The sequence below is a fragment of the Mobula birostris genome, chromosome 11 (genome assembly GCF_030028105.1).
Source record: "Mobula birostris isolate sMobBir1 chromosome 11, sMobBir1.hap1, whole genome shotgun sequence".
Lineage (NCBI taxonomy): Eukaryota > Metazoa > Chordata > Chondrichthyes > Myliobatiformes > Myliobatidae > Mobula > Mobula birostris.
Window position 1 is genome coordinate 92357541 of NC_092380.1, and position 22949 is coordinate 92380489.

Consider the following 22949-nt stretch of genomic DNA (forward strand, 5'->3'; position numbering starts at 1 on the left):
ATGAGGAGCGTCTGTTGGCTCTTGGATTATATTCATTAGAGTATAGAAGAATGAGAGGGGATCTCATAGAGACATTTCGAATGTTGAAAGGGTTGGACAGAGTAGATGTTGAAAGGTTGTTTCCCTTGGTGGGTGAGTCCAGGACAAGAAGCCATAGTCTTAGAATTAGAGGGTACCCAGTTAAAACAGAGATGAGGAGAAATTTTTTTAGCCAGAGGGTCGTGGATTTGTGGAATTCGTTGCCACATATGGCTGTGGCGGCCCAATCATCGAGGGTGCTTAAGGAGGAGATTGACAGGTATCTAATTAGTCAGGGTATCAAGGGATATGGGGAAAAAGCCGGAAATTGGAACTAGATGGGTGAATAGTTTAGCTCATGGGGGAGCTGTGGAGCAGACTCGATCGGTCGAATGGCCTGCTTCTGCTCCTTTCTCTTGTGATCTTGTGATCCATGCTGGTTCAAGGACTTGATGGTTGTAGGGAAATAATTCCTGAACCTGGTGGTATGGGAGTTAAGGCTTCTATGTCTCCTGCCTAATGGAAATAGCAAGATGAAAATATGGCCTGGATGGTGGGGGTCCTTGATGATGGATGCTGCTTTTTTGTGGCAGCCTCACTGTAAATGTGCTCACTAGGAGAGAAGTCAGATAGGGGAGAACATTGAAGCATGAGTCAAGACTGGAAAGTGGTGTTCAGGACTCACGAGAGCCTGGGCATTGAGAAGCTTGGTCACAGTCAGCTGCTGTGGTGAGTGAGGTTATTGGTCGGCAGACTTTAAGGAGTTGAGCCTAGGTTTCAATTACATTTGAGACAGTGACAGTTACGAATGTGGAAAGGGGTGAGTTTGCCTGGCATATGAAGATGTCAGGTAGGATAAGCTTTCAACTTAAAGCAGGCCCAACTGAAGCTGGCTCCCAGTTCCGAACATCACAAGCAGGTGCACTAACTTGCATTCTCCACAGAGATGAGAATCACATCGGTGACATCCAGACTTGTACTGCCTACTGATGAACATACTTCATTCCTGTACCACTGATGAAATTGTAACATTTCTACCCCTGCAAACACTGCCTGACCTGCTGAGTGTTTCTAGCATTATTTTTTCTCACTTGGACTCCAGTCTCTAACTCCAGACACACAGTGGATTTTAAATCAAACAATATCCTATTCTTTTAATAATCTTTATTTTCTTAGATCTCCAGTCATAGAACCTACATAAAGGCTGTGCTATTTAGAATTCTCAAATCTGTATCATTTTGATATGCTGTTAAATTAAGTTCCTATCTATTTTTTTAGGTGGACGAAAAAAAATACAAATGAAATTATAACAGATAATACTAGAATGAATAAACTCTTGTCGAGCTTCCAGCTGAGTACAGGTATTGATTATAACTGATGTTTTGATGACAAACTCTGCCATCTTCATCAGGGATGATGCCTGGACATGTCTAGTCTGGTGGTATTTATACCCCAGTAGTCTGTCCCTCCTGATTGGTTACTCCTCATCCAATCACGTTTCCACTCTTTCACCTTGTTTACATGCTAGCATGTAAGAAAATGCTAGCATTGCTCAACAGGCCAGCGGTGTATCTAGAAATACACAGAAATAACACTTCATGATCAATGATCTATCAGCTCACTTCACAGAAATCTCCCGACTTTCCAGTTGTTATTTCCAGTTACTATATGTTACACATTACTATAAATTGCACATTACGCATTTAGACAGAGACGTAATGTAAAGATTTTTACTCCTCATGTATATGAAAGATGTAAGAAGTAAAGTCAATTCAATTCAATTCAAATTAATTACCGAATCCTCTGCTGTTATTTCAGACTTACAGTATGCATAGTTTCTTTTCTCTGGCCAATAGTTACCCTTCAAACATTTTCGAAGTCACTAAAAAAGTAGATTTTCTTATCATTATCCCAATCCAGTTTATGGAAGGGTGATGAATTCTGCAGAGTAGTGTACCTCTGTAATTCGCTAATGCAAAAAGATAATGGAAGCAAGATTGTTGGATTTATTTGAAGTGATACATTTTTGGAAACAATATAGGGAATTGAGAATGATGGTGAACTGGCACTGCAGAGGAAATGAGATTTATTTAAGATATAGCATTGTCATATTGAATGGTGGGACAGGTTAGAGGGGCTGAATGGACAAATCCTGCTATTTTTCCATGTTCTTATGAAGTTTGTCATGTACAAATAGTCATTGCATTTCCCTGAATTATCACACTGGCAAGACTTCAAAAATATTTCATTTTCTATAACGTGCTTTTGGCACAAATGCAAAAAAAATTGTGAGGAATATTTTATTCATTGTTCTAACTCAATGCATTGAAACAACCATTGTGAATTTGCAAGAGTTTGGGAGGAATGTTGGAAGTACTGCAAAAACCTGGAGATTGGGCTTTGCTTAATTTCTTCCTTTGGAGTTTCCGGAGGGCATTATAATTCCTTCATGAGTACAACTATAATTTTATCCTGGGAAGTGATAAGTTTAATGGAAAATATACTGGGGAGCAGGACCACATTTCAAATATCATCATTTACACCTTGGAGGCTGTGATTGATATTCACTATCTAGGGCCACGGGGGCTTTTTTTTTCGTTGAGCTCAAGTTTCTAACATAGCAGATGACACTTGTAGTGATGAAAGACAAGCAACACACAGAAAAATTGCTGGTGAACGCAGCAGGACAGGCAGCATCCATAAGAGGAGGTACAATCGACGGTTTGGGCCAAGACCCTTCGTCAGGACTAACTGAAGGAAGAGTTAGTAAGAGATTTGAAAGTGGGAGGGGGAGGGGGAGATCCAAAATGATAGGAGAAGACTGGAGGGGGAGGATGGAGCCAAGAGCTGGACAGGTGATAGGCAAAAGGGTTATGAGAGGATTATGGGACGGGAAACCTAGGGAGAAAGAAAGGGGGAGGGGGAAGCCCAGAGGATGGGCAAGGAGTATAGTGAGAGGAACAGAGGGAGAAAAAGGAGAGAGAGAGAAAAAAAAAATAATAATAAATAAATAACAGATGGGGTACGAGGGAGAGGTGGGGCATTAACGGAAGTTAGAGAAGTCAATGTTCATGCCATCAGGTTGGAGGCTACCCAGACAGAATATGAGGTGTTGTTCCTCCAACCTGAGTGTGGCTTCATCTTGACAGTAGAGGAAGCCGTGGATAGACATATCAGAATGGGAATGGGATGTGGAATTAAAATGTGTGGCCACTGGGAGATCCTGCTTTCTCTGGCGGATGGAGTGTAGGCGTTCAGTGAAACAGCCTGCGTCGGGTCTCGCCAATATATAGAAAGCTGTATCGGGAGCCCATCTCCCCATCCCTCACCACCACTCTGCAACCCCGTCTCCCTCAGATCCCACCGTCAGCTCCTGGGCCCTCAAAGGCTCCATCTTCCTCTCACCCCAACTCTCCCCTCTCCACTGACACCCCCAGCCTCCCCCCTCCCCTCTCTGATCCTAGCTCTCAAGACTCCAGCCTTGAACTCCAGGCCGAGTATTCACGTGCTGCTATTGTGACTCACGTCTCCCCTTCCACCACCACCACTCTGCAACCCCATCTCCCTCACATTCCATAATCTACTTCTGGGCTCTCAGAGGCTCCTTCTTCCTCTCACCCCAACCCTCCCCTCTTCACTGATACCACTAGCCTCCCTCCCCTCCCCCCTCTCATCCCACTTCTCATCTGTACCGGGTCTTTACCATCCCTTCCGACCTTCAACTCTCTGAGGCAGAGCACTCTATCCTCAGAAAGGGCCTCACCTTCTTCCCCCTTCACCCACACCTCAGCAAATTGCTCATTCGCTATGACGCTGAACTCTTCTTCCGCCGGCTCCGTCTTCAAGCCTACTTCTTCAGCAAGGACTCTCCCACCCCCACCGATGACCCCTTCTCCCATCTTCAACCCTCCTCCTCTTCATGGACACCCCCGCTCTGGTCTTCCGCCTGCTCTGGATCCCTTTATTGCTAACTGCCAACGGGACATCAACCATCTCGACTTCACCGCACCTTGTTCCCATTCCAACCTCACTCTTTCCGAATGCTCTCCTCTCCACTCCCTCCACAATAATCCTAACCTTACTACAAAACCCGCCGATAAGGGGGGTGCGGTTGTAGTCCGGCGTACTGACCTCTACCTTGCCGAGGCACAGCGACAACTCACGGATACCTTCTCTTATTTACCCCTCGATCATGACCCCGCTAATGAGCACCAGCCCATTGTCTCCCACACCATCACTGACTTTACCCACTCAGGGGATCTCCCATCCACTGTTACCAACCTTATAGATCCCACACCATGCACTTCCCTTTTATACCTCCTACCCAAGATCCACAAACCTGCCTGTCCAAGTAGACCCATTGTCTCAGCTTGCTCCTGCCCCACCAAACTCATTTCTGCATACCTCGACACTGTTTTATCCCCCCTTGTTCAATCCCTTCCTACCTATGTTCATGACACTTCTCATGCTCTGAATTTTTTCGATGATTTTAGGTTTCCTGGCCCCCACTGCTTTATTTCACCATGGATGTCCAGTCCCTATATACATCCATCCCCGACCAGGAAGGTCTCAAAGTTCTCCGCTTCTTTTTGGATTCCAGACCTAACCAGTTTCCCTCTACCATCACTCTGCTCCATCTAGCGGAATTAGGCCTTACTCTTAATAATTTCTCCTTTGGCTCCTCCAACTTCCTCCAAACTAAAGGTGTAGCTATGGGCACCCGTAAGGGTCCTAGCTATGCCTGCCTTTTTGTTGGCTTTGTGGAACAATCTATGTTCCGTGCCTATTCTGGTATCTGTCCCCCACTTTTCCTTTGCTACATCGACGACTGCATTGGCTCTGCTTCCTGCACGCATGCTGAGCTTGTTGACTTTATTAACTTTGCCTCCAACTTTCACCCTGCCCTCAAGTTTACCTGGTCCATTTCCGACACCTCCCTCCCCTTTCTAGATCTTTCTGTCTCTGTCTCTGGGGACAGCTTATCTACTGATGTCTACTATAAGCCAACAGACTCTCACAGCTACCTGGACTATTCCTCTTCTGACCCTGTCTCTTGCAAAAATGCCATCCCCTTCTCACAATTCCTCCGTCTCCGCCGCATCTGCTCTCAGAATCTTTTCATTCCAGGACGGAGTAGATGTCCTCCTTTTTTAAAGAAAGGGGCTTCCCTTCCTCCACCATCAACTCTGCTGTCAAACGCATCTCTCCTATTTCACGCATATCTGCTCTCTCTCCATCCTCCCGCCACCCCACTAGGAAAAGGGTTCCCCTTGTCCACACCTACCACCCCACCAGCCTCCAGGTCCAACGTATAATTCTCCGTAACTTCCACCACCTCCAACAGGATCCCACCACTAAGCACATCTTTCCCTCGCCCCCTCTCTCTGCTTTACACAGGGATCGCTCCCTACGTGACTCCTTTGTCCATTCGTTCCCCCCATCCCTCCCCACTGATCTCCCTCCTGGCACTTATCCTCGTAAGCCGAACAAGTGCTACACATGCCCTTATACTTCCTCCCTCACCAATATTCAGGGCCTCAGACAGTCCTGCCAGGTGAGGCGACACTTCACCTGTGAGTCGGCTGGGGTGATATACTGCGTCCAGTTCTCCCGATGTGGCCTTCTATATATTGGCTGTTTTGCTGAACACCTATGCTCTGTCCGCCAGAGAAAGCAGGATTTCCCAGTGGCCACACATTTTAATTCCACGTCCCATTCCCATTCTGATATGTCTATCCACTGCTTCCTCTACTGTCAAGATGAAACCACACTCAAGTTGGAGGAACAACACCTTATACTCCGTCTGGATAGCCTCCAATCTGATGGCATGAACATTGACTTATCTAACTTCCGCTAATGCCCCACCTCCCCTTTGTACCCCATCCATTATTTATTTATTTATTTATTTATCTATCTCTCTCTCTCTCTCTCTCTCTCTCTCTCTCTCTCTCTCTCTCTCTCCTTTTTCTCCCTCTGTCCCTCTCACTATCCTCCTTGCCCATCCTCTGGGCTTCCCCCCCTCCCCCATTTTTTCTCCCTAGGCCTCCCGTCCCATGATCCTCTCCCTTCTTCAGCCTTGTATCCCTTTTGCCAATCAACTGTCCAGCTCTTAGATCCATCCCTCCCCCTCCTGTCTTCTCCCATCATTTTGGATCTCCCCCTTCCCCTCCCACTTTCAAATCTCTTACTATCTCTTCTTTCAGTTAGTCCTGACGAAGGGTCTTGACCCGAAACATCGACTGTACCGCCTCCTATAGATGCTGCCTGGCCTGCTGCATTCATCAGCCATTTTTATGTGTGTTGCTTGAAATTCCAGCATCTGCAGATTTCCTCGTGTTTCCATAGTGATGAAAGAGTTGTTTTTAAGTAAGTTAAACTTCCAACCAATTTTCTTTGTTCACCTTCTTGTCATAAACAGGAGTTAGTCTTCAGTTTCTAATGTAAATTGCAAGCAATAGTCAGTCTAAAGTTAAAAGGACAGCTTTGCAAGCCAGCAGCACTGTCTATACAGCACAAAATGTTGGTTAACAGTACGGGTCTGGTTGTAGTGTACGATAATGAGGTTATATTAATTGGTCTGTTTCAAACCATACAAAACTGGCTAAGTTATTTAATTGAAAGAAGCTTGCAGACCAGATTGATATTATTGCTCTGCACATCACATAGCTGGTCTATTAATAGTTGAAAGGTTTACATGTTCAGAGTGTCAGCTTTACAGCATTAATTGCGGGTATCTGGGAACTCATGTCCAGAAGCTTTTAAACCACCTGTGTGGAAAGGTATCTGAAAAAAATATCACATGCATGTGAAGTTACCAAAGAGGACATACAACAGTATGAATGTAACAGAGCAGTCAGGCTTGCTAGGAATGGTCAAAGACCATTAGGAAGAATGACAGAAAAATGGGGTGACTAGAATCCATTCCTTTGCCTTCAATTTCTGCAGTGGATGATACATTTTTCTGCAATGCGTTAATATGTATTTTTAGCTGATTAGAATTGTATCTGTGATTTGTAAATCCTTTGTGATTTAGAACTCTTTCATAATTTAGACACATAATTTTATAAGATAGACAACCTCTGTGAGTTTTAAATGTGTTTTAAGAATATTGTCTGGATTTAAATGGGGATATCACTAAAGATAAATTAGCTATGTTTAAACTATTTTGTTAGCTGGGAGTATCTCCTCCTTAGTAGGGAGGGTGGAGTTTACTACTCAGATAGTGGGTATTGACAGCTTAACTCACAATGGAGGATAAACAGGGAAGTGAACTAGATTTTGAAGAGTAAGTGGCTACAGTATAACCTCCCTTTAGTGATTTACATCAGATAGGTCTTAAAATCTTCATCTGAGTTCAGAGCTTTGCAGTTAGCAAGCCCAAAACCATCACAAGGAATGGAAGAAGGAACTTGTGATTACCCTGGCATGTACAGAGGGAGGTAACTCCTAGTCAGCATGGAGAGGCTGCAGAATTCCTCACCAAGAAATAAATAAATAAACCAATAGATTTATAGCTAAATAAATAAATTAATAAGGGATAATAAATCAGACAATTGATTGTTCAAATGACTTCAAATGTTCAAATTCTACTCCTTTGTCTTATGCTCTATAAAATTATCTTTAATCTTTACAAAATATTGATTAGACCATACAAGTGGCATATTTTTTCCAATTCTAGTCACAACATTTTAGGAAAGTCATGTAGGTTAGTGAAAGGAGCAGAAAAGATTTACAAGAATGATTTAAGGACTGAGGGAATTCGGAACAGAGAAACAAGGGTTATTTTGTTTTGAGTTAAGGTGATTGAGAATGGTTGGTTTAGACAGTAAAAGTAAAAGGTACTATTCTCTTTGGGAGATGCTTAAAAATCCTGGTGACAAGAGTTCTAAAACGATATGTAAAAGATACAAAGAGCACAAGATTGAAAAAATATCATTCCTGACCAGAAAGGGTTAAGATTTGGATTTCATTGCCTGGAAGGGTGGCAGACGGAGAATTAATTAGAACCTTCAAAATTAAGTTTGATATACTAGGAGAAAACATGCTCAGGGCTGAGGGAACAGTGAAGAGAAAAGGGGACAATAGGAATCCTCTAATTGGATCAGCACAGTGTCAATGGTCTCAAAGGCTTCCTTTTGTATCACAACAACTAATTGATTCTAACTTGCAGTTGCTGTCTGCAATGTTCCAAGGTTACCTCCTGTTTCTAAATACTGAATAGTTCTATGCAAAGTTGTAATAATCTGCGATGGCACAATTCATCCCAGGACATGCTCTCATTACTACCATCAAAGAGGAATTATGCAAGCCTGAAGATGCACACTCAATGTTTTAGGAGCAGCTTCTTCCCTTTGCCATCAGATATCTGAACGGACAGCAAACCAACCGACGGACACTACTATTGAAATTTCTAGTATTTTTTTATGTATTGCACTGTACTGCTGCTGTAAAACTAAAAATTTCACAGCATCTGTCAGTGATATTAGACTTGATACCGATTCTGATTCATCTCAGTGACCCTGATCTAGAGAGACAGGAAATGTAGTGCTGAGAAATTCGAGTGCCTCTCCATGCTCGATCAGCTGATTTATTGCCCCCACAACCCCATTTTCCTGCCTTCTTCCCATAACCTTTGCCACCCTTACTAGCAACCTCCACTTTAAGTATTCACAATGACTTGGCCTCTACAGCAATAAATTCCTCAAGCTGTGCCTTCTGATCCTAGAATCCCTAACTATAGAAAACATCCTCTCCACGTCCACTCTGTCTAGGCCTTTCACTACTCAATAGGTTTCAATAAGATCCCCCTCATTCTTTTAAACTCCAGCGAGTACAGGCTCAGAGCCATCAAAAGCTCCTCGTGCATTAACCCTTTTCATTCCCGGGATCATTTGTGTGGACCCTCTCCAATGCTAGAACATCCTTTCTCAGACAACGGGTGCAAAACTGCACACAATACTCCAAATGTGGTCTGACTAATGTCTCATAAAGCATCAACGTTACATCCTTACTTTTATATTCTAGTCCTCTCAACATGAATGCTAACATTGTATTTACCTTCCTGACCACCAACTTAATCTACAAACCAAACTTAGAGAATCCTGCAGGAGGACTCCCAAGTTCCTTTGCATCTGATTTTTGATTTTTCTCCCTGTTTAGAAAATAGTCAATGCTTTTATTCTTTCCGCTAAAGTGCATGACCGTACACTGTGTTCCATTTGCCATGTCTTTGCACATTCCCCAAATCTCTCTAAATACTTCTGCAGATTCCCTTCTTCCTCAACACTACCTGTCCCTCCACCTATTGCATACGTCCCCCCATTACTTTGCCCCCCCCTTAGCTTCTTTTACAGCATCATTTTCTAGAAGTTCAATATCCACTCCTGCCTCCCTTTATCTTTCCATATCCGAGAAAAAGCTTTTAGTATCCTCTTTTATATTATTCTATAACTAACCTTCATAGTTCATCTTCTTTCTTGTTATTGCTTTTTAGTGGCCTTCTGTTGGTTTTTAAAACTCCCCAGTCCTCTAGCTTCTCACTAATATTTGCAATAATGTCTGCCCTCTCTTTTGATTTCTGCTGACTTTGACTTCCCTTATCAGCCACAGTTGCCTCATCCACCCTTTAGAATGCATCTTCTTCTTTGGGATGTATCTACTGTATCTATCCTGCGCCTTCTGAATTGCTCCTAGGAGTTCCAGCCATTGCTGTACTGTTGTCATCCTGATCGTGTCCTCTTCCAATCAACTTTGGCCATCTACCCTCTCATGGCACTGTAGTTTCTTTTACTCCGCTGTAATACTGATAAGCTGACTTTATCTTCTTCCTCTCAAAATGAAGGGTGAATTTTATCATATTATGTTCCCTGCCTCCTAAGGGTTTCTTTACCTTATGCTCGCTAATCAAATCTGGTTCGTTACACAATACCCAATTCAGAATAGCCTTTCCCCTAGTGTGTCAAATGGTTGTTATGATGAATCTAGTGTGGTAGTGTAGTGGATAGTGCTTGTTGCTCTTGCCTTCAGCTTCCGCCACTGGCTGGCAGTCTCGTGAAAAGGAAAGCTTTATTCTTTCTACTAAAGTACATGACCATATACTTCCCTATACTGTATTCCATCTACCACTTCTTTGTGCATTCTCGAAATCTATCTCTGCTTCTGAAGACTCCCTTCTTCTTCAACACTACCTGCCCCTCCAGTATGCCTCTCCCCGCCAGTACATAACCTCTCCAATAGCAAGCCTCATGTAGTACCTCTTTTCAGCTGAGACACGGAAATTGGACACCTTTCAGACTCAGGCTGGACTACAGAGGACGTGGAGTTAAAATATCTGTTGTGATGCACAGTTATTTGAGTTACTGCTGCCTTCCTGTCAGCGTGAACCAGTCTGGCCATTCTTCTCCAACTTCTCTCTGTTTTTCCCATAGAACTGCTGCTCAGTGGGTACTATTTTTGTGTTTTGCACCATTCTCTGTAAACGCTATGAGGTGCTGTGAGTGAAAATCCCAGGAGATCTGAGATACCCAAACCACCTCGTCTAGCATCAACAGTCATTCAGTGCTCATAATCACTTAGATCACATTTCTTCCCCATTCTGATATTTGGTCTGAACAATAACTGAACTGCTTGACCATATACCTAATAAAGTGGCCACTGAGTGTATATGACTAGCAACTAGCCACTGAGTATTTTCTAAATATTTTTGCATATATTTCTGTTAACTGGCTATTTGTTGTCTCAAGAAATTGTATTTTCCCAACATACAGTTTATTTACTTAGAGGAGTCTAGATGTTTGCATTAACAAGTGGCCACTGAGTGTTGGAACACTATTCATGTTCTCCCTAATACGAACAAGGGCAACTTTCCTCCTCCTCTCCCTGCAAGATATTCTGCACCATTGTGATGATGACCTTTGCCCTGGCTCCAGGGAAACAGTGCACACATGGTGATTGTTTCAGAAATGCCTGCTTGCTCCCGTAACCATAAAACTCCTATGACTGCTGCAATGCAATACTTTGCTGTCTCCATTATGAACTATCTTGCCATTGATTCCATGCACTCGACTGCACACCGTCTAGATGTTGTCAGCTCCACCAGTATCTAATGCTACGGACAGGATTGTGAATGGAAAATATCTTTAAGATTCTTGCTCTTCCTGTCTCTTCCTAATATTTCTGGGAGCCACCTGCTTTCCCTAACTTAACTCACTTTGACTGCAAAATGGTTGACTACTGGATGTATAGTTGAATGTTTTCATGTTACATTCCATAAGACCATAAGGTATAGGAGCAGAATTAGGTCATTTGGCTTATTGAATCTGCTCTGCCATTTCATTGTGGCTGATCCATTTTTCCTCTCAGCCCCAATCACCTGCCTTCTACCTGTATCCTTTCGTGCCCTGACTTATCAAGGATCTATCAACCACTGCCTTAAATATACCCAGTGACCTGTGGCAACAAATTCCACAGATTCACCAATCTCTGGCTAAAGACACTCCTCTATTCTGAGGCAATGTCCTCTTAGATTCTCTCACCATAGGAAGCATCCTCTTCATGTCCACTCTATGGAGGCCTTTCAATATTTGATAGCTTTCAATGAGGTCACACATCATTCTTCTGAATTCCAGTGAGTAGTCACCCAGAGTCATCAAATGCTCTGCATATGACAAGCCTTTCAATCTGGGAACAATTTTCGTTAACCTTCTTTGAACCCCTTCCAATGTCAGCACATCCTTTCTTAGATACGGGCCCAAGATTGCTCACAATACTCCAAGTGAGGCCTCATCAGTGCTTTATAAAGCCTCATCATGTCACACTGAGGACAGCTGCAATAAGGCCAGAAAACCCACAAATTCCCATCTCTACCCAATGGCTTATAAGTCTATTTTGGAGCACATTTTAGACAACCTCATTGTTTGACCATGAGTTTTAAAAACGTTATAACAGGTAACAAACCTAAACTTGATTCCCTACTAAACATTTATGAATGAGATGGGGTTTTATGCCAATTCAATGATTTCATGGTCATTTTATTTTCTTATTTATGGTTTGCTTATTTTAAATTAAATGCCCCAGCTTGCCATGAATAATGGGTAAGTCCAGTAATTTAACCAGTATGTTGCCTTACACTTATTTCAGGGTGGGTGGGGTCTTCCAAATATGTTTTTTTTAAATTCTTAGATTCCATCTGCTCAAGCCGTAGCTTTTTGAACTTAAGGTGAATGCAACTCCTTGGAGTTCTGCTGTCCGTCACAAACCATTTAACTCAAACTGCCCATGGCAGCGTTTACTGTTTACATGAGCAATAGTATGAGATCAGTATGAAGTGAAACTTTTTGGCAATAAAAATATAATAATTTTTTTTCTCCGGTGAAAAGAAGTTTGATACTGTGAAGGAGCAAATGATTTTAGTGAAGTTCAGGGTTAAATGCAATTCTGCTTCTTTTGCTTTATCCAGGTAGTCAATCTAATTTTTAATATTGACATAGTTTCTGTCCAAACCACAAACCCATAACCTCACAGTACTCTATGTAAACAAATGTGCGCACTGTTCTTCACCGTCTATTCTTGTAACTATTGTTCTTGTTTTTGATATCACAGCTGCTGGAAACAATCTTATTTTATAAGACTGAAGTCAGTCTGTCATTTATATCTTATTGAAATAAAAAAAATACTTTTATAAATCCCTTGACAACATCTTGTCATGATCAGATGATTTAAATTAACAAACTTCTATTTCTCCCTTTTAATCCAGATATAAGGCAGACCTAATGCTCCATTGCTTCAGCATCACATTTTCTTTGATCTCCTTTCTAAAGGTCAGTGCAAAATACTTATTCATTATCTTTGATTCCAAGTATCAATTACAAATTGATACACCACCCCTCTCAGGTATCCAGTTTTGACTTCAATTGCTGAATATATTAGTGCTCCTTTTGATATTTTTTTGACATTTCTTTCCTCATATCTCACATGCCTTTTGCATTTTGACTTGTTATTCACTCCGACCCTTTCCCCTTAAATGTATTTAGGCCTTGAATGTTTCAGTTTTTATTTTTCATTAATTTTGTGGCATTTCTTTGTTTTATTAATTTTTCATCAAAATTCGGATACTCAGCTTTCTGAAGAGAATTTTAATCTTTAAAAAGCAGAATCAACTTGTAATCAGTAATTATCTAATTAATTCTTATTTTACTGTGGATTTTTTTTTTGTTGTCATTTGTAGATATTGAAGAATTCTAGCCCTAATCATATTTTCTTTGAAGGCTTCCTTCTTAGTTTTAATTCTAATGCATTTACTTTAGCACACTGCATAGATCTATTCTAGTTCATCTTTGTTTAATTTACTTTTGCAAGGTACAATAATCAAAAGTTGTACTGGAACCTTGGGCCAATTTCTCCCCTCAACCCCTCTCAAGCAACTCACTCTTTCTTTTTGGAATTTCTCTAGTTCAGTGTAATGTTCATTGTTTCAGATGTTTAGGTATTACAACAGTTTTGGGTATTCTTGGATAATACACAAGTTAACGGAGAGAAGGTGTTGGTGATAACAATGTTCACATCTTCTAATTGAATCTGTGGTGACAGAGATGGGGCACTGGTGACAGAGATGTTAAATGTATATTTTTAATTATTTTCTGCCACTCCTTCATCTGCCTCATATGGTCTCTATCCCTTAATACATTGTTCGTTCTTAGAGTCATAAAAAAGTACAGCACAGAAGCAAGCCCTTTGGCCTATCTAGTCCATGCCAAAATCATTTAAACTGCCAACTCCCATTGAATTTCACCAGGCCATAGTCCTCCATACACCTACCATCCATGTACCTATCCAAACTTTGCTAATCGTTGAAAGCGAGCTCGCATGTATCACTTGTTCTGGCAGCTCGTTCACACGCTCACCAGTCTCTGAGGGAAGAAGCTTCCCCTCATGTTCCCTTTAAACTTTTCACTTTTCACCTCTAACCCATGACCTCTGGTTGTGGTCAACGTGTTTGTCTAAATACTAGTTAAACATTATTATTGTATCTGTTTCCACTGTTTCCCCTGGTAATGGGTTTCAGCCACCTACCATACTCAATGTAAATTGTTTTAAAACTTCCCCCTCTCACCCTAAAGCTATGCCCTCGAGTATTTGGCATTTCCACTCCAGGATAAAGACTCTGATGATCTCCCCTACCTACGCCTCTCATAATTTAACTTTCAAACTTTCATGGTCCTAGAAATAGCATGATTAAGTCAAAGGAAAATATTAATGAAAAGTATTTCTTACAGGAGTATAGATCATCACAATCATAGTTCCTAGCATAAGGAATCTAAAACTAGAGGTCATAGGTTTAAGATGACGGGAAAAATTTAAAAGGCATTTAAGGAGGAATTTCTTCAGCCAGAAGTTGGTGAAATGTGGAATTCTTGCCACAGACAGCTGTGGAGACCAAGTTGTTGGATATATTTAAAGCGGTCGACAGGTTCTTAATTAGTCAGGGTGACAACGGTTACAGGATGAGTTGAGAGAGATAATAAGTCAACCATGATGGAATGGTAGAGCAGACTTGATGGGTCAAATGACATAATTCTGCTCCTATGTGGTTGGCATATGTAACGAGCTACCAGATGTGATGGCAGAGGCAAGTACTATTACATTGTTTAAAAGACATTTGGACAGGCACATAGATATGAAAGATTTATAGGTATGTAGCCTAATGCAGGTTTAGTATAGATAGGCGTCCTGGTTGGCATGGATGAGTTGGGCTGAAAGACCTGTTTCTGAGCTGTATAAGTTCATGAGTCTAAGAAAGTTTAAGCTGTAACACTTGGCAAAATTTAAACGATAAGTTTTGTTGGAGGGAGCCATCTATTGTTCTCCACATCCGCTGCTGATCAATGTTCAGACTGGCCAACTTGAGGGTCCTAAGATGAACATTACCATTTACTATGTCATGAGATTGATTGAGTCAAGGGGAAAAGCCAAGTCCTTCTTCATCTGCTAGGCTGGCCAGTCTAACTCTGTCACACTCATGCCAAGGTCAAGATTCACTAATAGTCATTGTAGTTATTGAAGAACTCAAAAGTTGTTGTGCTGGCAACTCAGTTGCAACTGATACAATTGCCATTAGCAATTCAGATCACTTCAATGGACCCGGCATGGACTTTCTGGACTCATCATTATCAATACAGGCTATCGAACTGGAAAGAAGAAGTCTATTCATCCTTGAGCATGCTCAATTATTCTGAGTCCTCATGCCGAATATTTAACCTCTACTCCAAATTCCCATTTTACACCCAAATCTCGTGATTCTGAATTGTTTGATGATCTCACAGAGTATTTCCATCTAAAGTGTCAGTTCTTGGATTAATTCTTATAAGCATTGCAAACAAATTTTGACTAAGGAATATGGTATTTGCTCTCAGGATCTGAATTCAGGAAAATGAAAAAAAATCATAAAATTACAGCACAAATAACATTTAAGAATGTTATCCCCACGATACTGGATTTATTCACTTTTGGTTTATGTTTTCCATGAGTTGCTTTGTGTTGTGAAGCAGACAGAACAAAATGGTTTGCACCTCCCTAAGTGAAGGCGCATTTTTGAAACTCATATATAGGTAGATAGCTTGCTCATAGTATTTAATTCGTGCTGATTTGCAGCTGGATGTTGAGTCTGATTTAACATGACTAAATGCCTTTCCATCTCACTTTGTGAGGTAACTGACCTCTGTGTGGCATACCTTCCTGAAAGCATGACTGGCATTAAGAATCGACAGTGTGTATTTGATAGAAAAAAACATACAAGCTCACCAACCATGAGACAGTAACTGGCTCTTATGTACTGTAGCATCAAAATATATGTATATTGATTGCAACAGCAAATGTCAGCTTCAAACAATTGTAGCTAAAGGAAATGAATATTGACAATAAAATGGCTGCTCTCCTAATTCTACTTCAACTTGCTCAGGACACAAAGTAATGCTGTGGTAATAATGTACTGTTAAGAGAAATGGAAGGCTATATTGTAGCAATATATTTACCTGCTTGAAATACTAGCTCTCTTGCATCATGGCTTAATGTTTCACTTTATTAAATATTTACTAACAACCCACTGGCCATATGTCACTGAGTTTGCTTGTTGACAGATTCAGTGTTCATCACCTTTACAAACAGTTCCTGCTGAATCCATTGGATCCAGAAGGCTTTTAAGGGTGGGCTTAATAACCACTTTTTGCATTTGGCTATCCCTTTGATAGCATGGTGTCACCATTTCATTGACTTTCAATTGAAATGTCTCCAGCTAACTCACGACTATGGACCTGTTGAAGCTTTCTTTCAGCAAGTCAGCTTTGAAAGAAGTACATCACACAAACGGGAAGTAAAGGGATAGGCCTATTGCCAGATCTAACATTTATTGTCTTCACCTTTTTAAATGAAAAGCCATTTTCCATCAGAAGATAAAAATGGCTGAATGATATAATGTTTGTAAAGACAATGCTTAAATTCTGCTTGTCATATGATGAAATAATCTGTATTGAAGAGAACTTTCAAAAATCAAACCCACACAATTTACATGATCCAATATTGCGCAGGCGTTCAGAGATATGTCGAATAATTTTAGTCAAAGCAGTTTTCAGTAATCTGTTGATAACAAACCCATGAATTCAATAGTTGATTAATGATTAAAAATGTACTTGTGACTGTGAAATGTTTAATTGCTTTGATTTTGCACCTTTAAGATAGTAATTATATCATAATCATTTCCCTATTGGATTTCTATTGTTCTATAAAAATTAATGAGTTAGACCTTAATATAATTTCAGAATGATATCAAACAATTCCATTAAATATAAAGGCTTTAACTTGTAAAATATTCATTACTATTTGTCATGAACTTACTATAACTAGCACTAGATTTTGAATATTTGACTGCATAATGCAGACAGTAGAACTCTTTGGGACTTCAATAGTTCCAAGCCAGCAGTTGATCTAGAACATGTAGGAGGGCTTTCTTTAGCCATAGGGTGATGAATCTGTGGAATTCATTGCCACAGAGGGCTGTGAAGGCCCAGTCATTGGACTTATTTAACGTGGAGGCTGATAGGTTCTTGATCAGTGAGGGTGTCATAGGTTACAGGGAGAAGGCGGGAGCGTGAGGTTGAGAGGTAAAATAAATTGGCGATGATTGAATGACAGAATGAAGTCAATAGTACAAATTGCCTAGATCTGCTCCTACTGTATGTCTGATAGGACATTACTCCTCATAACAACCAAAGACACAATTATTTGACTTTAATCTTACATGTTAACAGTAAATCTTTCCATGAACCCAATGAGTCTAAAATGATTGCAAAATATACAAGCTCTGACTACAAAATTAATTACATTCCTGACCTCTGGAATTTCTGGACCCCAGTCCTAGTTCTGGACACACACCACTTGCACTATGCACCCCAGACTCACAACCTGGACAAATTACTGAGCTAAAAGCTGAGCCTTCAGGTTTCCCAAATTATCAAATGATTATAGTCTCATAATCTGGTAATATAACTAGAAACCGTCATCCATGAAGTAATTGCCTGCAAACATTATTGGACTTCATGGATTGCTTTAAAATTGTGTTTATGGCACGATAGCGTAGTAGCTAATGCAATATTTCACAGCACTAGTTGTAAGATCAAGGTTCAACTCCCTTCGCTACCTATAAGGAGCTTGTACATTCTCCCCGTGACTTCGCGGGTCTTTTCCTCGTCCTCTGGTTTCCTCCCAGATTCCGAAGGCATACTGTTAGGGTTAATATGTTGTGGTAACAGTTGTACTGTTTTGATGTACATGCGACAAATAAAGCCAATCTTTATTCTTTGAATATGATAGAAGCATGGAAACATAGAAAACCTACAGCGCAATACAGGCCCTTCGGCCCACAAAGTTGTGCCGAACATGTCCCTACCTTAGAAGTTACTAGACTTACCCATAGCCCTCTATTTTTCTAAGCTCCATGTACCTATCCAAAAGTGTCTTAAAAGACGCTATCGTATCCGCCTCCACCACCGTTGCTGGCAGCCTATTCCACGCACTCACCACTCTCTGCGTAAAAAACTTACCCCTGACATCTCCTCTGTACCTACTCCCAAGCACATTAAACCTGTGTCCTCTTGTGGCAGCCATTTCAGCCCTGGGAAAAAGCCTCTGACTATCCACATGATCAATGCCTCTCATCATCTTACACACCTCTATCGGGTCACCTCTCATCCTCCGATGGTAATTTTTTTTTAGAAATTATCTTCAACAAGATTTACAACAAAATATTCTGGTGTATGAAATTCTTGAAAATGTGAGACAATTGATAAAGCTGTTGCCCTTAAGGAAAGACTGGGTTGTCTTAAGAAATAATAAGCATCGTGCTTACAAACACAAGAAATTCTGGAGACGCTGGAAATCCAGACCAGGTCCTGATGAAAGACCTCAGCCTGAAACATTGACTTTTTGTTCCCTTCCATGGATTCTGCCTGATCTTCTGATTTCCCCCAGCTTTTTTTGTGTGTGCTTCCATAAGAATCATCCTACTATTTATAAAATATACCTAGTCTACTGTTGAAGGGCATCAGCAATTCCAGGCAGCAAAGGAAAAAAAATCTTTTAAGAAAATAGATTTAAAACATTGAGATATTGTCTGTCCTTGCGTAGACTGAAATAAATGCAATTTAAACCAGCTAAGGAGCCAAAACAAGCATTGAATCAAAGTGGAACATGTCCTTCAAGGAAGATTGTAGTTCTGATTCATGTTCTGGAGTGTAAAACATTACAGCTCAGTGAAAGTAGATCCTGAGGGTAGGCCACAAAGATAACGATAATCAGGTTCATACCAAAAAGAACTAACATGGCAGTTACAAAGTGTCTGATGTGGGAATAAATCAGTGGTGTAACTGATTAATCATAACTCAGTAAGTGCATCATCTTTGTACCCCTGTGCCCACAGCTCAACGGATTCCAGGCTTTTCTTCCATCATCCTCCACTCCCACTCACTTCTCTGACATGGCACAACCTGCCTGTCATCTCACACCCTCCTCAGTCCCCCAGTCACTTCAGAATCCTTTCTCACCACTCTCCTCTCTTCTGTATGCTGGCCATATCAGCTCTTCACTTTCAGTCCCTGATGTAGAGGTTTGATCGCCAAACTTCAACAATTTCTTAAACAGGAGATAATCTACAGCTGCTGGAAATCCCAGCCAACACACACAAAATGCTAGAGGAACTCAGCAGGTCAGGCAGCATCTATGGGAAAGAATAAACAGTCAATGTTTGGGCTGAGACCTTTCTTCAGGGCTTCCTTTGTCAACAATTTCCTTCCTCCCTCAGATGCTGCTTGTCCTATTGTGTCATCCAGCAGATCATTTATTGCTCCAGACTCCAGCATTTGCAGTTTCTCATGTCTCTCAGGTAAAATTATTAGTTGTGGGAGACACTCACATACAAAATTGACAAGATACTGACTATGAACATGCCAGCAGAGAACTTAGGGATTGGTTCTGTAGATGAAAAGAATTATATTTTACTGAAAATCTGAAATATGATTTTTTTCTCTCAGTTTTTTTTATTCTTTTCCAAATTATGAGCTCAAGTACTTCAAAAAACATACTCCAACACCTAGAAGCTGATAAAGATCAAGTAACATTAGGCCATTGAAGTGCTAAGCAATAACTTCCTCCAACAAGAATTTAAACACTGACTTTTGATTTTCAGTGACATTAATATCTCCTGCTGTCTCGGGCAGAACAAAAAACTAGATGGATTGTTCACCGAAAAATTGTGGCATTAGGTACAGGTAAAAGTTGAATATCCTGTAGTGAGTGTCTCGCCCTAAAGCTTTTTCACTACCCAGGAGTCACAGGCCAGCAGCTTGATGGAACACTGTCAACTAATCTCGATGAGTGCAACTCTAATAACATACAACGAGCTCTAGAGCTTAACCATGACCTCAAGCATTCATTCTCTCCATCACTGATGCTCCATACATGCAGAATATGCAGTTTATGAAATGCTCAGCAGCCATTCAGCCAGGGTGCATCTGCAACCCTTTTCAAATCCCTAGCCTCTATTTCCAAGATGGACAGGAGCAGGGGAGGACTTTTATACTTACATTTCTCTCTATACACTCCCCGCAGCATGGTGGTGTAACAGTAAACATAACACTATTACAGTGCCAGGGACTGGGGTTCAGTTCTGCTGCTGTCGGTAAGGAGTTCATACGTGCTCCCTATGACCGTAGGTTTCGTTCCAGATCCTCTGGTTTCCTCCCACATTCCAAAGTAGAACATTTTAGTAGGTTATTTGGAATTGGGTGGCACAGGTTTATTGGGCCCAAAGGGCCTGGTGCCGTGCTGTATCTCTACATCAAATAAAGAAGTTAATTTTATACAGAAGGGTTGAAATAGTTCATCTTCCCAAGAACAATTAGGGATGAGTAATAAACACTACCAGCAATGCCCATATCACAAAGTCTCACGATTAGATTAGATTAGATTAGATTATGAAGCCACACAGTTCTCTTTTATTGTCATGTAGTAATGCATGCATTAAGAAATGATACAATATTTCCTCACTAAGTATTTCCTTATTTCATCAAAGTTCCTTCAGAATTATGAACACTTTATTTCCTTTTTTAACCATTGCAGCAGACACTGTCCCAGTATATCATGCCAGTATACATTGCAGAAATGTTAAGCCCCTGGCGTCATCCTGATGAACTTATTGTATATCCGTGACTTCAATATGTAACGGGATTCCCAAATCAGTTAAAGGTGGCATGTTAACATAGTGGTTAGCACAACACTTTACAGAGCCAGTGATGACTGATTGGGGTTCAATTCCAGCTGCTGTCTGTAAGGAGTTGTACGTTCTCCCCATGTTCTTCCGACAAGGTGGTGGTGCTAATGGTCGTGGCTGCTTCTATGGGGTCAACAAAAGGTGCTACCGTTCTACTTAAACACATGCCTAATGATGGGAAGTTCCTGCTATACGGTAAGAACTCAAAGTACTGCAGGTCTACACCATCAGCAAGCTGCTCGCTGGCGGAGATAATGAAGGAGCTGCGCAACTTGCTGCCGCCTGAGTCGATGGAGGCTTACAGTTAAATAGCGAGTGGCCATCATGGTCACTTTTCTTGTGATCGCAAGACCCCTTTGGACGCTGTTAATCCAGTATGCTGCAAGTTCAATCCATTGGTTTATCGGATGTGAGCAGGGGTCTAGTCCTCGATCGTAGTGAGGATTAAGCCTGAAGCCATGGTGACACCTGTCTGCAGCCACTTGGAGTGAGGAGACAAAGCTGTTGTGCTTCACTGGGGGCAGTGTGCAGAATGGAGTCATAGCTACCCTCACAGAGTTTCACCCGGGAGAAGACAACCTTTGTTGTGGCCAACTGCAGCTGTTTTGGCGGCACTCGGTGGACTTGGGCCTCAAGCTGCAGGGTTGCTTGCTTTTCAGCCGCTGGAGGAGAGGCGTGCCATCCATTGTGCTCTACCGGGGACAGCGTCGCGCAGTTGTGGCGACTGAAGAGTTAAAATAGACTGAGGGATCTGGACTATATATGTGTATATTTGTCTGGTTGTGTTTTTTACTAATCTATATGTCGTTATGCGAGCACTGGGCCTCAAAGCCCTGGATTCGCCTAGTGGGAGTTGAGCGTTGGGGCGAAAACTGGGCTTCAAAGACACAGTGTCACCTAGTACGTGTTGAGGGCCAGTCGACAGAGTATATTGGTGGGCTGGGGGTCCTGAACTATCTATCTATATATATATATATATATATATATATATATATGCATATTCTGCATCATTGTATTTTTACTGATATTCTATATAGGTTTATTGACTTGTATGCACCAAGTCGTGGGGGGTGGGATGTAGACATCGGGACTATTGTTACGTAATTGTGATCTTGTGTGTGCTTATTGTGTGTGACTGTTGCTAATGGGAATATGCACCTTGACCCAACAGTAACGATGCCTTATTTGGCTGTATTCCTGAGTATTCATGTATGGTTAAATGACAATTAAACTTGAATTGAATTGACCAGATGTGTTCTCTCTGACATTCCAAAGGTATACTGTTATGGTTAGGGTTGAGGGCATGCTATTTTGACACTGAAAATGTGAGAACACTTGAGGGCTGCACCCAGCACAATCCCGGACAGTGTTGGCCATTGACTCAAATGACACATTTCACCGTATGTTTTGATTTTCATGTGACAAATAAATCAAATCATTTTCAGTCTCTTTTACAATCCACCTCAGAATCACACTTCTGGAAGATGGGTGCATTCTTAACAGTTTCTCAAATTAGATTATAATTACAAAGAGTTTTGTATATTTTATATGATTTTGGAGCAGTATTTTAGTGACTGGGACTGCATACAACTTTGTGGAAACAGGTCTGGCCAGACTATACTGAAATATAGTGGAAATGCAATAATATGTTAGTAATCTAAAAAGCCATATCCTAACCTCATCTGTTGTGTATGCATGGTTCAAATATGCATTTTTGCAAAGTGATTCCTTCTCTTTATTTTATCAGAGAACCCAATCTCAATGGGGGTGTGGGGTGGTGGGGGCAGGGAGGAGAATGTGCTGGTTCTCAAGTTGGGTGAGCTTAAATAAGCATTGCTTTAGAGTGTAACATCCAAACGACGATCTGCTGGTCTCCCTCCCACTGTGGAATGGGTGACACCTCTCGCTGTCCCTTGTTAGTGTGAAAGAGAGCCTGTGGCATGTCAAAGTGCTGTGTTATGAACTGTATTTTTTTGTCAGACTGCAGATCATGGGCTGTTTGGGGGCTTTGTTATTGCTTGGTGGGTGGTGGGGGCGCTGATGCTTCCTGCTGGAACAAGTGGGGGAAGAGGGGAAGGTTGATGCTTTTCTGCTGCTTGTGCATGGAAAGGGGTTG